Source organism: Oncorhynchus tshawytscha, linkage group LG06 (genome assembly GCF_018296145.1).
Source record: "Oncorhynchus tshawytscha isolate Ot180627B linkage group LG06, Otsh_v2.0, whole genome shotgun sequence".
In the NCBI taxonomy this organism is placed as follows: domain Eukaryota; kingdom Metazoa; phylum Chordata; class Actinopteri; order Salmoniformes; family Salmonidae; genus Oncorhynchus; species Oncorhynchus tshawytscha.
Genome location: NC_056434.1, coordinates 65,485,161 through 65,500,103, shown reverse-complemented (window position 1 = coordinate 65,500,103; position 14,943 = coordinate 65,485,161).

Sequence of the window (14,943 nt, the reverse complement as noted above, 5' to 3'; positions counted from 1 at the left end):
TTGCCAGCTCCTACAAATCACTAGGAAGCACCTGTAGAGGACATGAGGCAGAGAGATCACTGTGTGACAGTGAAGGAGGACAAGGGTCGAGTCCTGCGGTGCTGCAGCCAGAAAATAACACGATGAAGCCTTGGCAGATGAGTCTCGCTGATACTGGGTTCCTGTCGATGTGCCCAGCATGTCTACATTGGTGTTTATTGAAGGACCTTAAATCAAAAGCAAGTGGGCTAACACGAGATGTGAGAGCCGGAATTGTCATGACCTCACGTATGCTGTAGACAAAGTATTTTCTCATAAATACAAAACTCTTTCTCTCGACAGTGGAACTTACAAACACCCAAACAGACACACGCTTGTATAGGCTACACACACACCTGCTACACTAAGCCGTGTTGCCCATCTAGTCTTGTTGCAGAGAATGCCTTCCAACTGGGTACACACGTCAATTTAATGTCTACTCCACGTTGGTTAAAGGTCATTTCATTGAAATGAAGTGGAAACAACGTTGATTCCACCAGTGTGTGCCCAGTGGGTTGTGCGGGCCAGTGAAATCAGATTATACACTCTTGTTGGCTTTTTATTAGGAAGTTGTGGTATTTATTCACTGATTTACGGGCCACTGTGGTCCCCTTATTATGGAGACCACATTTGTTTGCCTGTAGCTTTTGATCTGGAAAAAGAATCTCAAGTGAGCAGAGCTAGTCAATGGGCTTAGAATATAACTCAACCCCCAGGAACGAAAAGCACATGTCTCAACAGGGTAAAAGACTTGAAATATTAGCATTTTCACGCTTCATGTCCAAATCATCTATAAGTAACTTCATTGAGTTACACAATACATTTTTAGATCATTTAGGATGACTTGGACATGAAGCCAAACAATGCAAATATAATATAGGTACCATTTGATACAGTGCCCAGGTAAACAAAACCAAAGCATGGATTGCTGTCATACCTTGTCCATAGACTGCTTACAGGGCAATGAAACCAATGTGTAATCTTGTCATTAGGTATCTTTCCCTTAATGTACTTAGTAGGTTGCTCTTAACTTTCTCATCCAAAAACACTTTTTCAAGCCAACACACATAATCATCTACATTAAATGTGTTCATTTATTCTATGTGAAATCATTTCAGTTCTTACCTTGCTTGGCAAGTAAACTCCCCTCAGTCCACTCTCCTGTAGTGTGCTCTTACACTCCAATCTATCAGTCTGGCGGTGGGCTCCTCTGCCCTTGAAGTGTGTCCAATCCTCACACCCGCTGGGCAACAGCCTCCCTCTTGTGGGTGTTGGGTTATTTTAGTGTGGTGAGCTGCAGACAGGCTGGAGAAGCCTCTGCTCCCCCCTAGATGGACGACAAGGAGACACACTCGTCCACCCCACTTCGCACCCTCTCTGGCTGCTCCACGCCTCGCCCTCTCCTCTGGGTGCAGACCTGACCCTCCAGGCCACACATTCTTTTCACTTCCTCGCTGAGCTTGAGAGAGAGAGTGAGGGAGTGTCTGAGGTTGTATTCTATCGCCAAAGTACTTTGTCGGATAAATTGTTTTGCGGCAGTGTTGAATTAAGCTTTGATTAGATAGCAGCTCCACACTCAGCGAACCTGTGGCTATTTATTGCCCCTCCAAGTGCAGTGGGATAGATCGAAATGAGAAGGAGAGGGAGAAAATAGACAGCAGCCACTAGCTCTCGGGGTCTTTGAACAGAAGTTGTTGGGTTGTGCTGGTGGAAATTTGCTGTCCCCGAGGAGGGACAAGAGTACTCGCTCACTGACTCCACTATTCACTCCCTAGCTCACTTACTCGCTCTTCCTTTCCAGTGCACAGAGAGACCGCAAGCCATCCACGTGTTCTCTGATTGATTCTGTGTCAGACTGCTGTGGCTGCTGTATGGCATATCAGGTAGCTAAACTTGTCGTGTGAATATTTTATTGTCCATAAATCAACACCCGGCAAGTGCTTTTCTGTCAGCATCAAACCACAGAAAAAATCTCTGTCTAAACCTCTAACATTGTCCAAAGCCAGGTCCAGTGTTCAGGCAAGGAAAGAAGTGCTTAGTATCACCTCAACAGAAAGGCTCAAGCTTGTCTTACTGGCCTGCTGGGAATCTCTTTTCATTACATCGGTAACTCAAAGAAAAAAAGCCAAAGTCTGGAAGCCCTCTTAATCCGCCGTTAATCTGACTACCCTCTTTTTCCCGATCCCTCTATAAACCCTCCTTGATAGGTGTAAGCACGACACTCTGTTAGTTGAAACTCAATAGACAGAGAAAGAGCAGCTGAACTCACACTCAGCCGCCCACAGAGCTCAGGTAAGGTCCTCTTCAGAGAGACGCACAGCCTGAAATAGTCCCCTGACTTTCTGAAATGACGCTGAGACACAGTGGCCAAGTCCAAGCAGACAGTTTTCTGTCTTCTTTGCTCTTTACGGATATTTGTTTCATAAGGAGATATCACCAAAGATTTGTATAACTAGCTCATTGTTCCATCTGTGATATCAATCTAGTCATTAACACCCTTCGTCCCCCTGTGTGCTACAAGCAGGGAGAGAGAATTAACGTTCCATTGCTGGGATGCTCCGCTCATGTCACTTTGAGGTGGGCGGTTACGAAGGGTGTTAAATTCATATTTGCCAGAGTCCCCCTGCCGCATTCTGGCAAATATGTTGCCTGTCCCCTGGCCGAGGCAGGTGCGGGGACGGTGTCCCAGGGGACATGGCCAGGTTGTTGTAACCTAATTCCCGGGGCTCATTGTTACATTTATTGAGGGGCGCTAAATTTGACCATGCCCAATAGTGACTTTGAAATAGCCACTCGTTTGGGGGTGGGGTTGATAGGTAGCACATTGAACTGGACGGTGCACCTGTGAGATGCGTTCTTCCCTAACTGCTAGTAATCTGCACACAATGCGGGGCGTGGGGGCTATCTGTCAGCATGGAGAGACCTTGATGGCGGAGGTATTGAATGACTCTCAAATATGAAGGGACAGATATGGTGGGAGGAGCGAACAACAAACATTCCACACAAGCAGCAGCCTTGACCTGGGAGCAGCTGAGGGTTGTGAAGAAGACTGTAGGGCCAATAGGCATGCAAACGGCCGAGGTCTCCCGATGGCTGACACAGACAGACAGCATGTTACGTGCAATGGCTGTACAAACCCAGGATCTCTTGACTGTATGGATTCAACACAGAGATCCTATAAGCACATAAGTCCTCATAAGCTTGTCCCATGTGCCTCATGCATTATGTCTGTACAGATGTAGGATCATCATTTAATCCCCCTGTTGCAGGATAACTTTCCTACAATGCAGTAAATGTAAAACTCGTAGTGTATTTGAGGTTTTAAAAGGCTTCTGAAGTTTGTAATTTCCTATTTGAAATGTCAAACTTGATTTTCCCTTGTATCAATGTACCAACCCCCTAAAAATATGCTCATTCATTATAATCCACATTTCTTGCTGTAGCAAACTGGCTCAAACTAAGATCCTACATCTGTACAGTTTTCATCATGACCAATTGGATGGGTTTTGAAAAGTGTGCATGTGTTTGTCTATGTTTGGGTGCCAGGATGCTTGCGTGCATGCCTCTCTGTGTAGTATGTGGGGGTTAAGGGCAAGGTTATGTGTTGTGAGGTCCGGGCCTGTGGGAATGCCATTTGAACAAAAATATAAACGCAAGATGTAAAGTGTCCCATCTTTCATGAGCTGAAATAAAAGATCCCAGAAATGTTTCATATGCACAAAACGGTTACTTTTCTAAAATGCTGTGCACAAATTTTTTATTTACCTTTATTTAACCAGGTAGGCAAGTTGAGAACAAGTTCTCATTTACAATTGCGACCTGGCCAAGATAAAGCAAAGCAGTTTGACAGATACAACGACACAGAGTTACACATGGAGTAAAACAAACATACAGTCAATAATACAGTATAAACAAGTCTATATACAATGTGAGCAAATGAGGTGAGAAGGGAGGTAAAGGCAAAAAAGGCCATGGTGGCAAAGTAAATACAATATAGCAAGTAAAACACTGGAATGGTAGTTTTGCAATGGAAGAATGTGCAAAGTAGAAATAAAAATAATGGGGTGCAAAGGAGCAAAATAAATAAATAAATAAAAATTAAATACAGTTGGGAAAGAGGTAGTTGTTTGGGCTAAATTATAGGTGGGCTATGTACAGGTGCAGTAATCTGTGAGCTGCTCTGACAGTTGGTGCTTAAAGCTAGTGAGGGAGATAAGTGTTTCCAGTTTCAGAGATTTTTGTAGTTCGTTCCAGTCATTGGCAGCAGAGAACTGGAAGGAGAGGCGGCCAAAGAAAGAATTGGTTTTGGGGGTGACTAGAGAGATATACCTGCTGGAGCGTGTGCTACAGGTGGGAGATGCTATGGTGACCAGCGAGCTGAGATAAGGGGGACTTTACCTAGCAGGGTCTTGTAGATGACATGGAGCCAGTGGGTTTGGCGACGAGTATGAAGCGAGGGCCAGCCAACGAGAGCGTACAGGTCGCAATGGTGGGTAGTATATGGGGCTTTGGTGATAAAACGGATTGCACTGTGATAGACTGCATCCAATTTGTTGAGTAGGGTATTGGAGGCTATTTTGTAAATGACATCGCCAAAGTCGAGGACTGGTAGGATGGTCAGTTTTACAAGGGTATGTTTGGCAGCATGAGTGAAGGATGCTTTGTTGCGAAATAGGAAGCCAATTCTAGATTTAACTTTGTGTGTGTACATCCCTGTTAGTGAGCATGCAATTGGCATACTGACTGCAGGAATGTCCACCAGGGCTGTTGCCAGAGAATGTAATGTTCATTTCTCTACAATAAGCCGCCTTCAATGTTGTTTTAGAGAATTTGGCAGTATGTCCCAACCAGCCTCACAAACGCAGACCACGTGTATGGCGTTGTGTGCGTGAGCGGTTTGCTGATTTCGACGTTGTGAACAGAGTTCCCCATGGTGGCAGTGGGATTATGGTATGGGCAGGCATAAGCTACAGACAATGAACACAATTGCATTTTAACTATGGCAATTTGAATGGACAGAGATACCGTAAAGAGATCCTGAGGCCCATTGTCATGCCATTCATCTGCCACCATCACCTCATGTTACAGCATAATAATGCACGGCTCCATGTTGCAAGGATCTGTACACAATTCCTGGAAGCTGAAAATGTCCCAGTTCTTCCATGGCCTGCATACTCACCAGACATGTCACCCATTGAGCATGTTTGGGATGCTCTGGATCGACATGTACGACAGCATGTTCCAGTTCCCGCCAATATCTAGCAACTTCACACAGACAATGAAGAGGAGTGGGACAACATTCCACAGGCCACAATCAACAGCCTGATCAACTCTATGCGAAGGAGATGTGTCAAGCTGCATGAGGAAAATGGTGGTCACAGCAGATACTGTATGGTTTTCTGATCCACAACCCTACCTTTTTTGCAAGATATCTGTGACCAACAGATGCATATCTATATTCCCAGACAAGTGAAAGCCATATATTAGGGCCCGATTAATTTATTTCAATTGACTGATTTCTTATATGAACTGTAACTCTGTAAAATCTTATGGACCTGCCTGAGGTAAACACAGTCATGTTGCTATGCTGTTGAGTAATTACTGGAATCGAAGATGAGAATGAAAAGTTATGCTTCTGTTCAGTGTGTGTGTGCGTGTACACATTATGTGTGTAGAAATGAAGAAGGACGAGTTGGGGCACTGAGTGACGGGGCCAGAGAGCAGTCGGCGTGGTAACTGGAGACCCCACTCCCAAAACACGGAGACAAACGGTCTGATGGACGAACATTGTGTGTTTGACCTCTTCACCTTGACATGCGCCATTCCACTCCAATGTAACTGAATCATTGGAACAAACTAGTCTTGACATTCAAGAACCACTGTGTGCTACTGTTACTGGGTTTCAAATCGTAATCTTCCCTCTTTGTATATCAACATTTACATGCCATATACAGTATTTTACATACTTACTGTAGCTTAAGAAATCAAAGCCGCCCTTGAACAAAAAATTATACCCCCTGCAAAACTAGAATAGTCCCAGTAAGGCGTATTTTCCAGACATTGAAGTTAAGTTCAATTTAGGTTCTGATGAAAGATGAAAAGGTATTTTCTGTATGTTTAAAATACATATTTTCCAGGATGTTGAAAAGCCATCGTTTCCGGACGTTGAAAAATATATATTTTCCCGGATGTTGAAATCAGGTTCATTTTCTGTTCTGAATGACAGTTGAAAATAAGTCATTTATAGATGTCTATGTTTGGGCCAAATCAAGGCTGGTCCAGATCGGACAAAATTTGAACCAAACATAGACGTCTATGAATGGTTCAGATTTGGTCCGGACTGCACTAAAAACCAATGTCAGTGGATGTGGAAAACAAGGCCGGTCCAGAACTGCACCAAAAAAAGAAGTCCAAAAGACGTCGGAGTCAGTCCATGCTTGCTGAAGTGTAACCTCCAGTGTTGCCCGCAATGGAATTTTATGAATGCCCATCCATGTGGTAGGCCCACCATTTGTAAAATAGGCAATTGCATTGGCTTTAATAGTCCTGATTCCTGTGAATAACTAATTTGGTTATTTAAGCTCTGAATATCAGCTACCCAACTTTATCAGGAGTTATCGCAAGCCTATTTGGAATGTGTTTACACAGCGGGAAATGACGCAGTATTTTCTTTTTCGCTATGATCAGCTTGTCAAAGATTTACGGATACAAACTTTAAACCACTGAAAATGACAATGGGATGAAACTCCTGGACAACAGTCGTGATTGGTCCATTCCATATGGTCCATTTCACTTTGACCTGACCTGTTTTTAGAATATGTTGCTTGTTAACATGTCAGCACATTTTTACATTCGATTGAGCGCCATTTAGGTTAGCATATTTGATCGGAGAAACCTGCAGGATGTACAAAGTGTCCTTCTCATTACATTGTCATACATTTTATATCCAGCCTGTAGGCTACAGAAAATGACACATAGTCTTTCTACCATATCCTATATTTGCTATATGATTTATGTTTTGTCGACAGAACGTTGGTGGAGAGCTGCAGAGATGCGTCTCTCCAACAGCACCCTGGAGAGGCATGCTGGGAATGGACAAGCAAAACACTTTGCTCCCCTGCCTTTGACAAAGTGAGCTTTTCTTATCAAAAGGGTGGCATAAGCACTCACTTAAAAAGCACATATGCCACTGGTTGAGAGAAACTGTCATTGTTTTTCGGCAGAATTATGTGACGTTTTATGTGTTGTTGGTCAGTTTAGCTCAGAAAATGCAAGCCCGTCAATCTGCCGCCATAGACGGCCGCCTAATCCTGCCTAATGACCGTGAAGCCCGTGTAAGAACTGTCTTGAGAAATACCTCAAACCACAAGAAACTACAGAATGTAAAACTGACTGTGAGCCTTTCATTGGAAAATGCTTCACTTTCATTGTTCTCTGATACCTGCTGCCGAAAAGCTACCCCCTTCCAGAATTCTTTCTCCCCCCCCCTTCACGTGAATGCGCACGCACTCAATTTTTCATTGCTGCCTTGCTTGCTAGTTGAGATTACTGATCACGTTAGGCTGCGTTTCATTTGATTTTTTATGTCGGTTCGATAGTTGGGGAGGCACTAATAATGTCTGCAGTTTTTGGTTGGCTATTTGTTTCAAGTGTTTTAGTCTATAAATAAATCTCTGCCAAAATTCATGCACACTTCACAATCATGTTGACCAGTAGTGTGTGCCACAGAAAGCAAAATTAGAGTATAAAGAACCATAAACATTTATTAATTAAACATTTTGTAATCTTTAAGACAATAAAGACAATACACAAATATTATCACACAATAACACAAAAAACATCACAGAAAGTTAAGCTTGTTAACAAACATTAAATAGGAAATACAAATTTAAATCTTGGCATAATAAGATATGAAATTACAATAAATCAAATATAAAAAGACAATAAATAACATAAACAAATTGCAAAGATGCAACAGCTCGACTGAACATTTAGTCCACTTTTTATGGAAAGTTTTCCAGGTGATACTGTCGCCTGGAACTCAAGCCTAACCTAGTCCTGACAGGCAGCGCAGACATAATCCTCCAATGGTGAGATGGTTTTCATACAGGACTGGTGGAACCAACGTGGGCAGCGGACACAACCAATCTGAAATTTGTGATGAAAAATTTTCATATATTTAAAACATTTAAATACATTTTCTTGAAATACAATTATTTCATTATCAGACAAAGTGGATGATACTACCTCTAGAAATATTACTGCTTATACAAATTTGTACTTGTAAAAATGTGCCTTTAGAAGTGAACAAGCAATTGCGCAGTTAGTGTCTTCCTCATTACTGTCCACCTCCCCACAGAAGTGGCACAGTTGGCTCAGGTCATCGAGCAAAACATAATGTCAAGTAGTCTATACATTTTTACATGTATTTTTCTGAGCAAACGGGGAACAGTATAGGTTTCATGTAACAATTATTTAAATTGAATGTGTTTTAGTGGCCATCTAGTCAGAAGTTGGATCAAAGATAACTTTGAAAGATCCATTTACATGTTTTTTTTTAAATCTAGAATTATATTAGAAATTGAACATACCAGTGTTTTGGAGAGTGACTGCTATTTCATCTCTCATGATGTTAACATCTTTGTCCGTATTTGTAAAGACAATCGACTCCTCCTTCAGAACACATTCAGCAAACTGGGAAAAATATTGATGGGCATTTCAGTTTTCCCCAACAAAATTATGTTAGCCTTAAGATTCTAATTCGCAAATATACAACGACACAGCTATAATACAATTTCACAGTTCTGTTTTGCCTTTTAGTCAGTATACTTTCAGTAGGTTAATTGTACATTACTTATGCTCTCATACTTACTTTCAAGGCAAAGACCCCACAAGAAGTAACATCTTGATGGCATGGGTGAGGAAGGGTACCACACGCCCATCTGGAGATATTACGCCCCTTCTCTCTCAGGAATGATGAGAACATATGTGTTAATATAAGTACAGAATTTTGAAACTCTTTATTGATTACAATATAGAGATTAATAACAGAGGGGAATCTGAGAATGCAGGGATTCCAGCAGGGTGTGAGTTGAAGTAGTCAAATCTGGAGCTGACAAGGGCTGGAATGTAAATGGCATGTGATCACCTCGGATGATCTAACATCTGAGAATGGGCAGGCTTTCCCTCAGATGAAGAGCATCTTCATCTTGCTGATTATGTGCTGTCATCCAGCTGGAAATGTCACCTGCATATCTGATGTAGGAAAAGAGATAAGTTGAGTGTCCTGTGAATATGTTTATGTATATGTACAGTTTATGTGTGTGTATGTGTATATATATATATTGTTATATATTTGTTGTATTTTAATTTATATTATTATCCTCATTATTGTGTTTTGTGGTTGATGGGGGGGGGGGATTGAATTATTATAACAGTTTACTGTGATTATGAATATGCACTCACGTTGACTTACATATTTGAACTGAACTTTTTCGCCCAGAGTACAAATTCTTGACTTATTATTGTTATTATTATTGTTATTATTACTATTTTTCCTTCATTTTTTGGCTAGAGTCAAATACTTGGCACACACTACTGGTCAACATGAACTACTAAAATGATTATGAAGTGTGCCAGGCCTTACAGTCCTAAAATAGAGGGGGGGTGGGGATTTCGGGAGGCAAGAAAATAGCCCTGCCGAATCCCCCCTTCTAATTTCCTTTCTGTGGCACACATCAGTGTCAAATACTTTCTATAGAACAAACTTCACATCAGGATCAGCATCAGACATGAATAATTAATGTATGTATGTTATATTAAACATAGAGGAGGGAGTAAAATCTAGGTAAGCAATAAACATTTCAGAACAACTACTAGTCGAAAAAGACATGCGAGAGATGACGAATTTTGGCAAAGAGATACACTTGAAACAAATAGCCAAAACCGAAAAATGTAGACATTGGTAGTGCCTCCCCCGTGATCAAACCGACATAAAAAAATGAATGAAACCCAGCCTAACGTGATCAGAAATCTCAACTAGCAAGCAAGTCGCAGCAATAAAGAATTGAGTGCGTGTTCACGTGAAGGGGTGGAGGGGGGGATTCTGGCAGGGGGGAGCTGTCACGACTGTCCCTCTCCTTGTTCGGGCGGTGTTCGGCGGTCGACGTCATCGACCTTCTAGCCATCGCTGATCCATTTTTCATTTTTCTTAGGTTTTGTCCTGTTTCCATCACATCTGGTTCCAATCCCATCAATGACATTTTGTGTATTTAACCCTCTGTTTCCCCTCATGTCCTTGTCGGTGATTGTTTATTGTAGGTGTATGTCTGTACTGGTATGCGGCGTGTTATGTTACCCATTGATTTTTATTATTATGTTTTCCGGTGTTTTTTTTGTAAATAAACTGTGCCGTTGGAAACACAGTTATTTCTCTCCTGTGTCTGACTTCTCTGCCGCCAGTTAAACACCCTTACTGGAGCTTTTCGGCACAACACCGGTTCTAGCCTTTTGGGGGCCCTAAGGGAGATTTGGTTACTGCAATTCTACACATTTAGCAATCGGGCAGAGATATCTATTTTAAGGTAGTTTGCCATTACATGCCTGGTTGTTATTCGGCCATCATTACTACAAGTTTAGATAGTCTAGCCAGCTAACAACCAATCTAAATTTTTTTAGCTGATATGGCAAATTGAGTGACTGTCAGTGACTGACATAACAAGAGAAAAACTGCTGATTCACAACCAGATTTCCAAATTTCACCTGGTGTATTCTACTATTCTTACTTGCAATAGTAAGTTGAGACCCCGAATGAGTTCCTTAAAAATATATAATTTTTTTGGTGTGTGTGTGTGTGGCGGGGGGGGAGGGTCTAAGTGAGCTTACGTCGCTTATGCCTGGAACCGACCCTGCCTGCTGTTTCTCCCCTGGGGCTGTATGGTGACTAAAGAGTGAATAACATCAACTTTCAATGCCGTCTTCAGCCATGACTAAATATAGATGACTCGTGTACATTGGACAGATAGACACTAGGCAGTGCGCAGCGGGAGTAATGTATACACACACAGAGGAACATCCTTCACACCTGTTGGCCACTACTATAGGGGTCTCGCGTCGACACCCGATCCACCCCCAGCGTCACAATGAGCATACTCCTAGCAGCATTATTAATACCTGCCGAGAGGTGATAAGAAAAGTGCTTCATCGAATAAAACCAATAAGCCGGTTGTACAGTGCTGAGAGCACCAATTAAGCACCCTGTTTTCCTCTGCCCTGAGGCTGTGGGAGAGAACTCTGCCTTTCATCTGGATTATAATATGCCATGCTGTGTTGCTCGTGGGGTGCAAACAGGAGGTGCAGGGGGACCTCATCGTTCCCTGGCGGGGCAGAGGTCTTTCAACATGCTTCGTGTGTCTCACTCCACTACTACCCATAATTCAAAGGACGTGAGATGGGCGCTGAGACAACAGAGACAGGATTGTATCATGCATATATCAACTGTATTCAAATGGTGATGATATTTACTGGTTTGCAAATTGATTAGAGGGTAATAACATTAGATCAATGAAATGATTGTGCGTCCAAAGTTGTATGTCGGTCTACATTTCTTTGACAATTAAAAGTGATCGCAGATTATATTATATTGTGAAAAGATTACACAGCACATGCACTTCAGATCATTTTTCTAACGTGCTTATTAGAGTGGAAATGTATGTTCTGCTGCCTGTGCTGCTGCCACCAGACTTATCACCCAGGGCAACAGTTTTCTTCTCTCCAACTGTGCTCTGTGAGTTTACGCAGTTATTAACATAACTGCAATGGTGTGCATTTAATGAGATTTTTTCCCCGCAAAAGATGCACACATTTCCTTCCTTCCCATTCAGGCACCACAGAGACCTGAGAGGCTCTGAGAGAACATTGCAGGTTAGGGACCCTATTATGAACAGAGTTTAGCTTTTCCAAGTATTAATTGAGCTCCTTACAGAGAGGCTAATTGATTCCAGGAAGGACAAACAGTATAATTAATTGACAATTACTGGCCTTGAGCATGATGCTGAGAGTGCATTGTTGAGCCTCTTGGAAACGCAGCCATTCTCCTCATCTGTTTGCTGGTCTAAGCAAATGTCCTGGGTTGGCTATCAAAGTCCACATTAGATATTCGAAATGCAGAACATACAGGGTCAGTTTGGTTTCTCTTCATCAAAGGATTTTCCTCCTTTTGTTCTCCCCTTCTTGAAGGAAAATTGACCATTTAACCCCACAAGACTGAATGTTATCTGCAGTGTCTTGGGAATTTCAGTTAGTGGCTTGACGTCAATAAAGTCTAAGTCTAATCCCTGTGTTTGATGGAAGACCCTTTCTAATTATCTTCAGGCCTAATCCGGCCACTCTCTTTTATTAATTCTGAGAGAGATATAGCAGTGCTGCCTGACTCTTAGCAGGAGCCTGTGGTTTGTATAAAGAATTATGGACCCTGATTGATTGCATCAGGAGTTGAAATGAAGGTCACTTTACTTTTTGTTAATTAAATCAGATGTTGTTGTTTTTTAATCTCTATAGACGGGCTATACAGTATATACAGTGAGAGTGATAGATTTTTTTGGTTTGGGCTTTGCACTCTAAAACATTAGATTTGAAATTATACAATGACTGTGAGGTTAAAGTGCAGACTGTCAGCTTTAATTTGAGGGTCTTTTCACCCATATCGGGTGAACCGTTTAGAAATAATTTTGAGTGAGAAATATCATACCCCCCCCAAAAATGCTAACCTATCTTGTTATTGTAATGATGAGAGGTTAGCATGTCTTGGAGTATGATACTTGTGCGTCTAACTTTTTCACGATTCAATCAGGTTTATCCTGTAATTATGGTCACATCCATATTAATGTAGACATGTTTAGAAACATATTCTATTGTTATTTACAATAAAAGTGACTCCAAAATGATACATTTTGGCCTTGGTCTAATGTCTGAGGTGATGGTGCCTGGGCAGAACGATTATACTGTGGTGTCTCATCTTAACAACTGTACATACTAAATGTTTCTTTCCAGTGACTGCTGAAGGAAAGTAAAATAATCAAGCAATATTATGTTACTTTTAACACACTCTGTTGGTGCCATGCCAAATCAAAACTTCAATAACTATGATACTGTAGACCATCACTTAATACATTGATCGTAAATGAATATGAGGCTTTATGCTACAGTATCTGTTCCAGGCCAGGGAGCATATGAAAGATAAACCCAAGACTAAGAGGTGACTTACAGCAGACGTTATACAAACAACACACAGTAACCCTTAATAAAATGGCCCTTGGCATGGCACGCACACAAGCTTCCATTCCCCCTGTCAGAAGGGGATTTGTGGCTGATTTAACATGAAATAGACAACCCTGTTACAGTCAATCCTGTTACGGTCAACCCTGTTGCTTTATTTGGCACTTACTATAGTATTGAATTTGTCTCAATACTTATTGTCTCCTAAAAATGGAGAGACTATGTACAAAAAGTGCTGATATTTCTAACTGGTTCGCCCGATATGGATGAAAACACCCTCAAATTAAAGCTGACAGTCTGCACTGTAACCTCATGGTCATTTTATAATTTCAAATCCAAAGTTCTGGAGTGCAAAGCCAAAAATCCCCAAAATCTATCACTCTCCCAATACTTTTGGAGCTCACTGTATATACAACTGTGCAGTGAATAAGAAGACGGATGTGAAATAGCATTGTCCATGAAATAAAGATCTGGAAGTTGTACAGCATTTACTTGCAGTCATGTACAATTGTGCATATGGGGGTTCTCCATTATATTTAATGAATTAGATGTATTGCACATTGACAATGTTACATGAGGGACCATATACGTAACTGAAAACCAATTCTGAAGTGTTGGTTACAGATCTTAATTTGTAGGATCTTAATTTGAGCCAGTTTGCTACAGCATGAAAATAATGTTATGTTATGTGGATTATAATGAATAGGGATTGAGCTATTTTTCATAAGGGAAATTCAAGTCTGACATTTGAAAGTGGAAATGGAAAAACTTCAGAAGCCTTTTTAAACCTCAAATGCACTACACGTTTTAAATGTCCTTCATTGATCAAATTAAGATCCTACATCTGTATTGACCGCTTTCCATATAACTATTCAATGCACTGCCTCTGCCTAGAAGTGAAAACAGTTTCTCTTGGGGCCTAATGACTGATCCTTCATTACTCAGCATTTGCCCTCCAAATCTTAGTAATTGATAGAGGAGATCAGAGATTAGTACTGTCAGTTGGGTTCGAAATGTTGTGAGGGGAAGGTTCTGACAACTGGTGGTCAATAATCCAAAATAGTTTCCAAGTTTCAATAGCACATGCACAAGTACAGTGAAATGCCTGAAATGCAAACTCAAAACCCAACAATGTAATAATTAATTATAACAATGTATTACTAGAAAGAACAAAACAAATAAGAAATAAGAGTAAGAAATATGAAATAGACAAAGTAAGTAAGCATACTACTACATACAGGAACTGTTTAAAAAGTCAGTTCCAATACCATATGTGTAGGGATACTGGAGCGATGGAGGTAAATACTGTATGTATAGGGGTAAGGTGACTAGGCAACAGGATGTAAGACAAACAGAGTAGCAGCAGCTTCCATGTGAGTGGGTGTGTAGTCAGTATAAATGTATGTGCATATTATGTGCGAGTGAGTGTTTGCGCGTGTGTGTTGGAGTGACAGTGTGTGTGAGTGTGTAGGGCCCCGTGAGTGTGCATAATGACAGTGCAAATACTGAAATAAAAAGGTCAATAAAGTTACAAGGTAAAATCGGTCCGTGTAGCTATTTTGTTGCTTGGGGATAGAAGCTGTTCAAGAGCCTGTTGGTGTCAGACTTGATGCACCGGTAACAATCCCACGACTGGGACAGGACAATAGT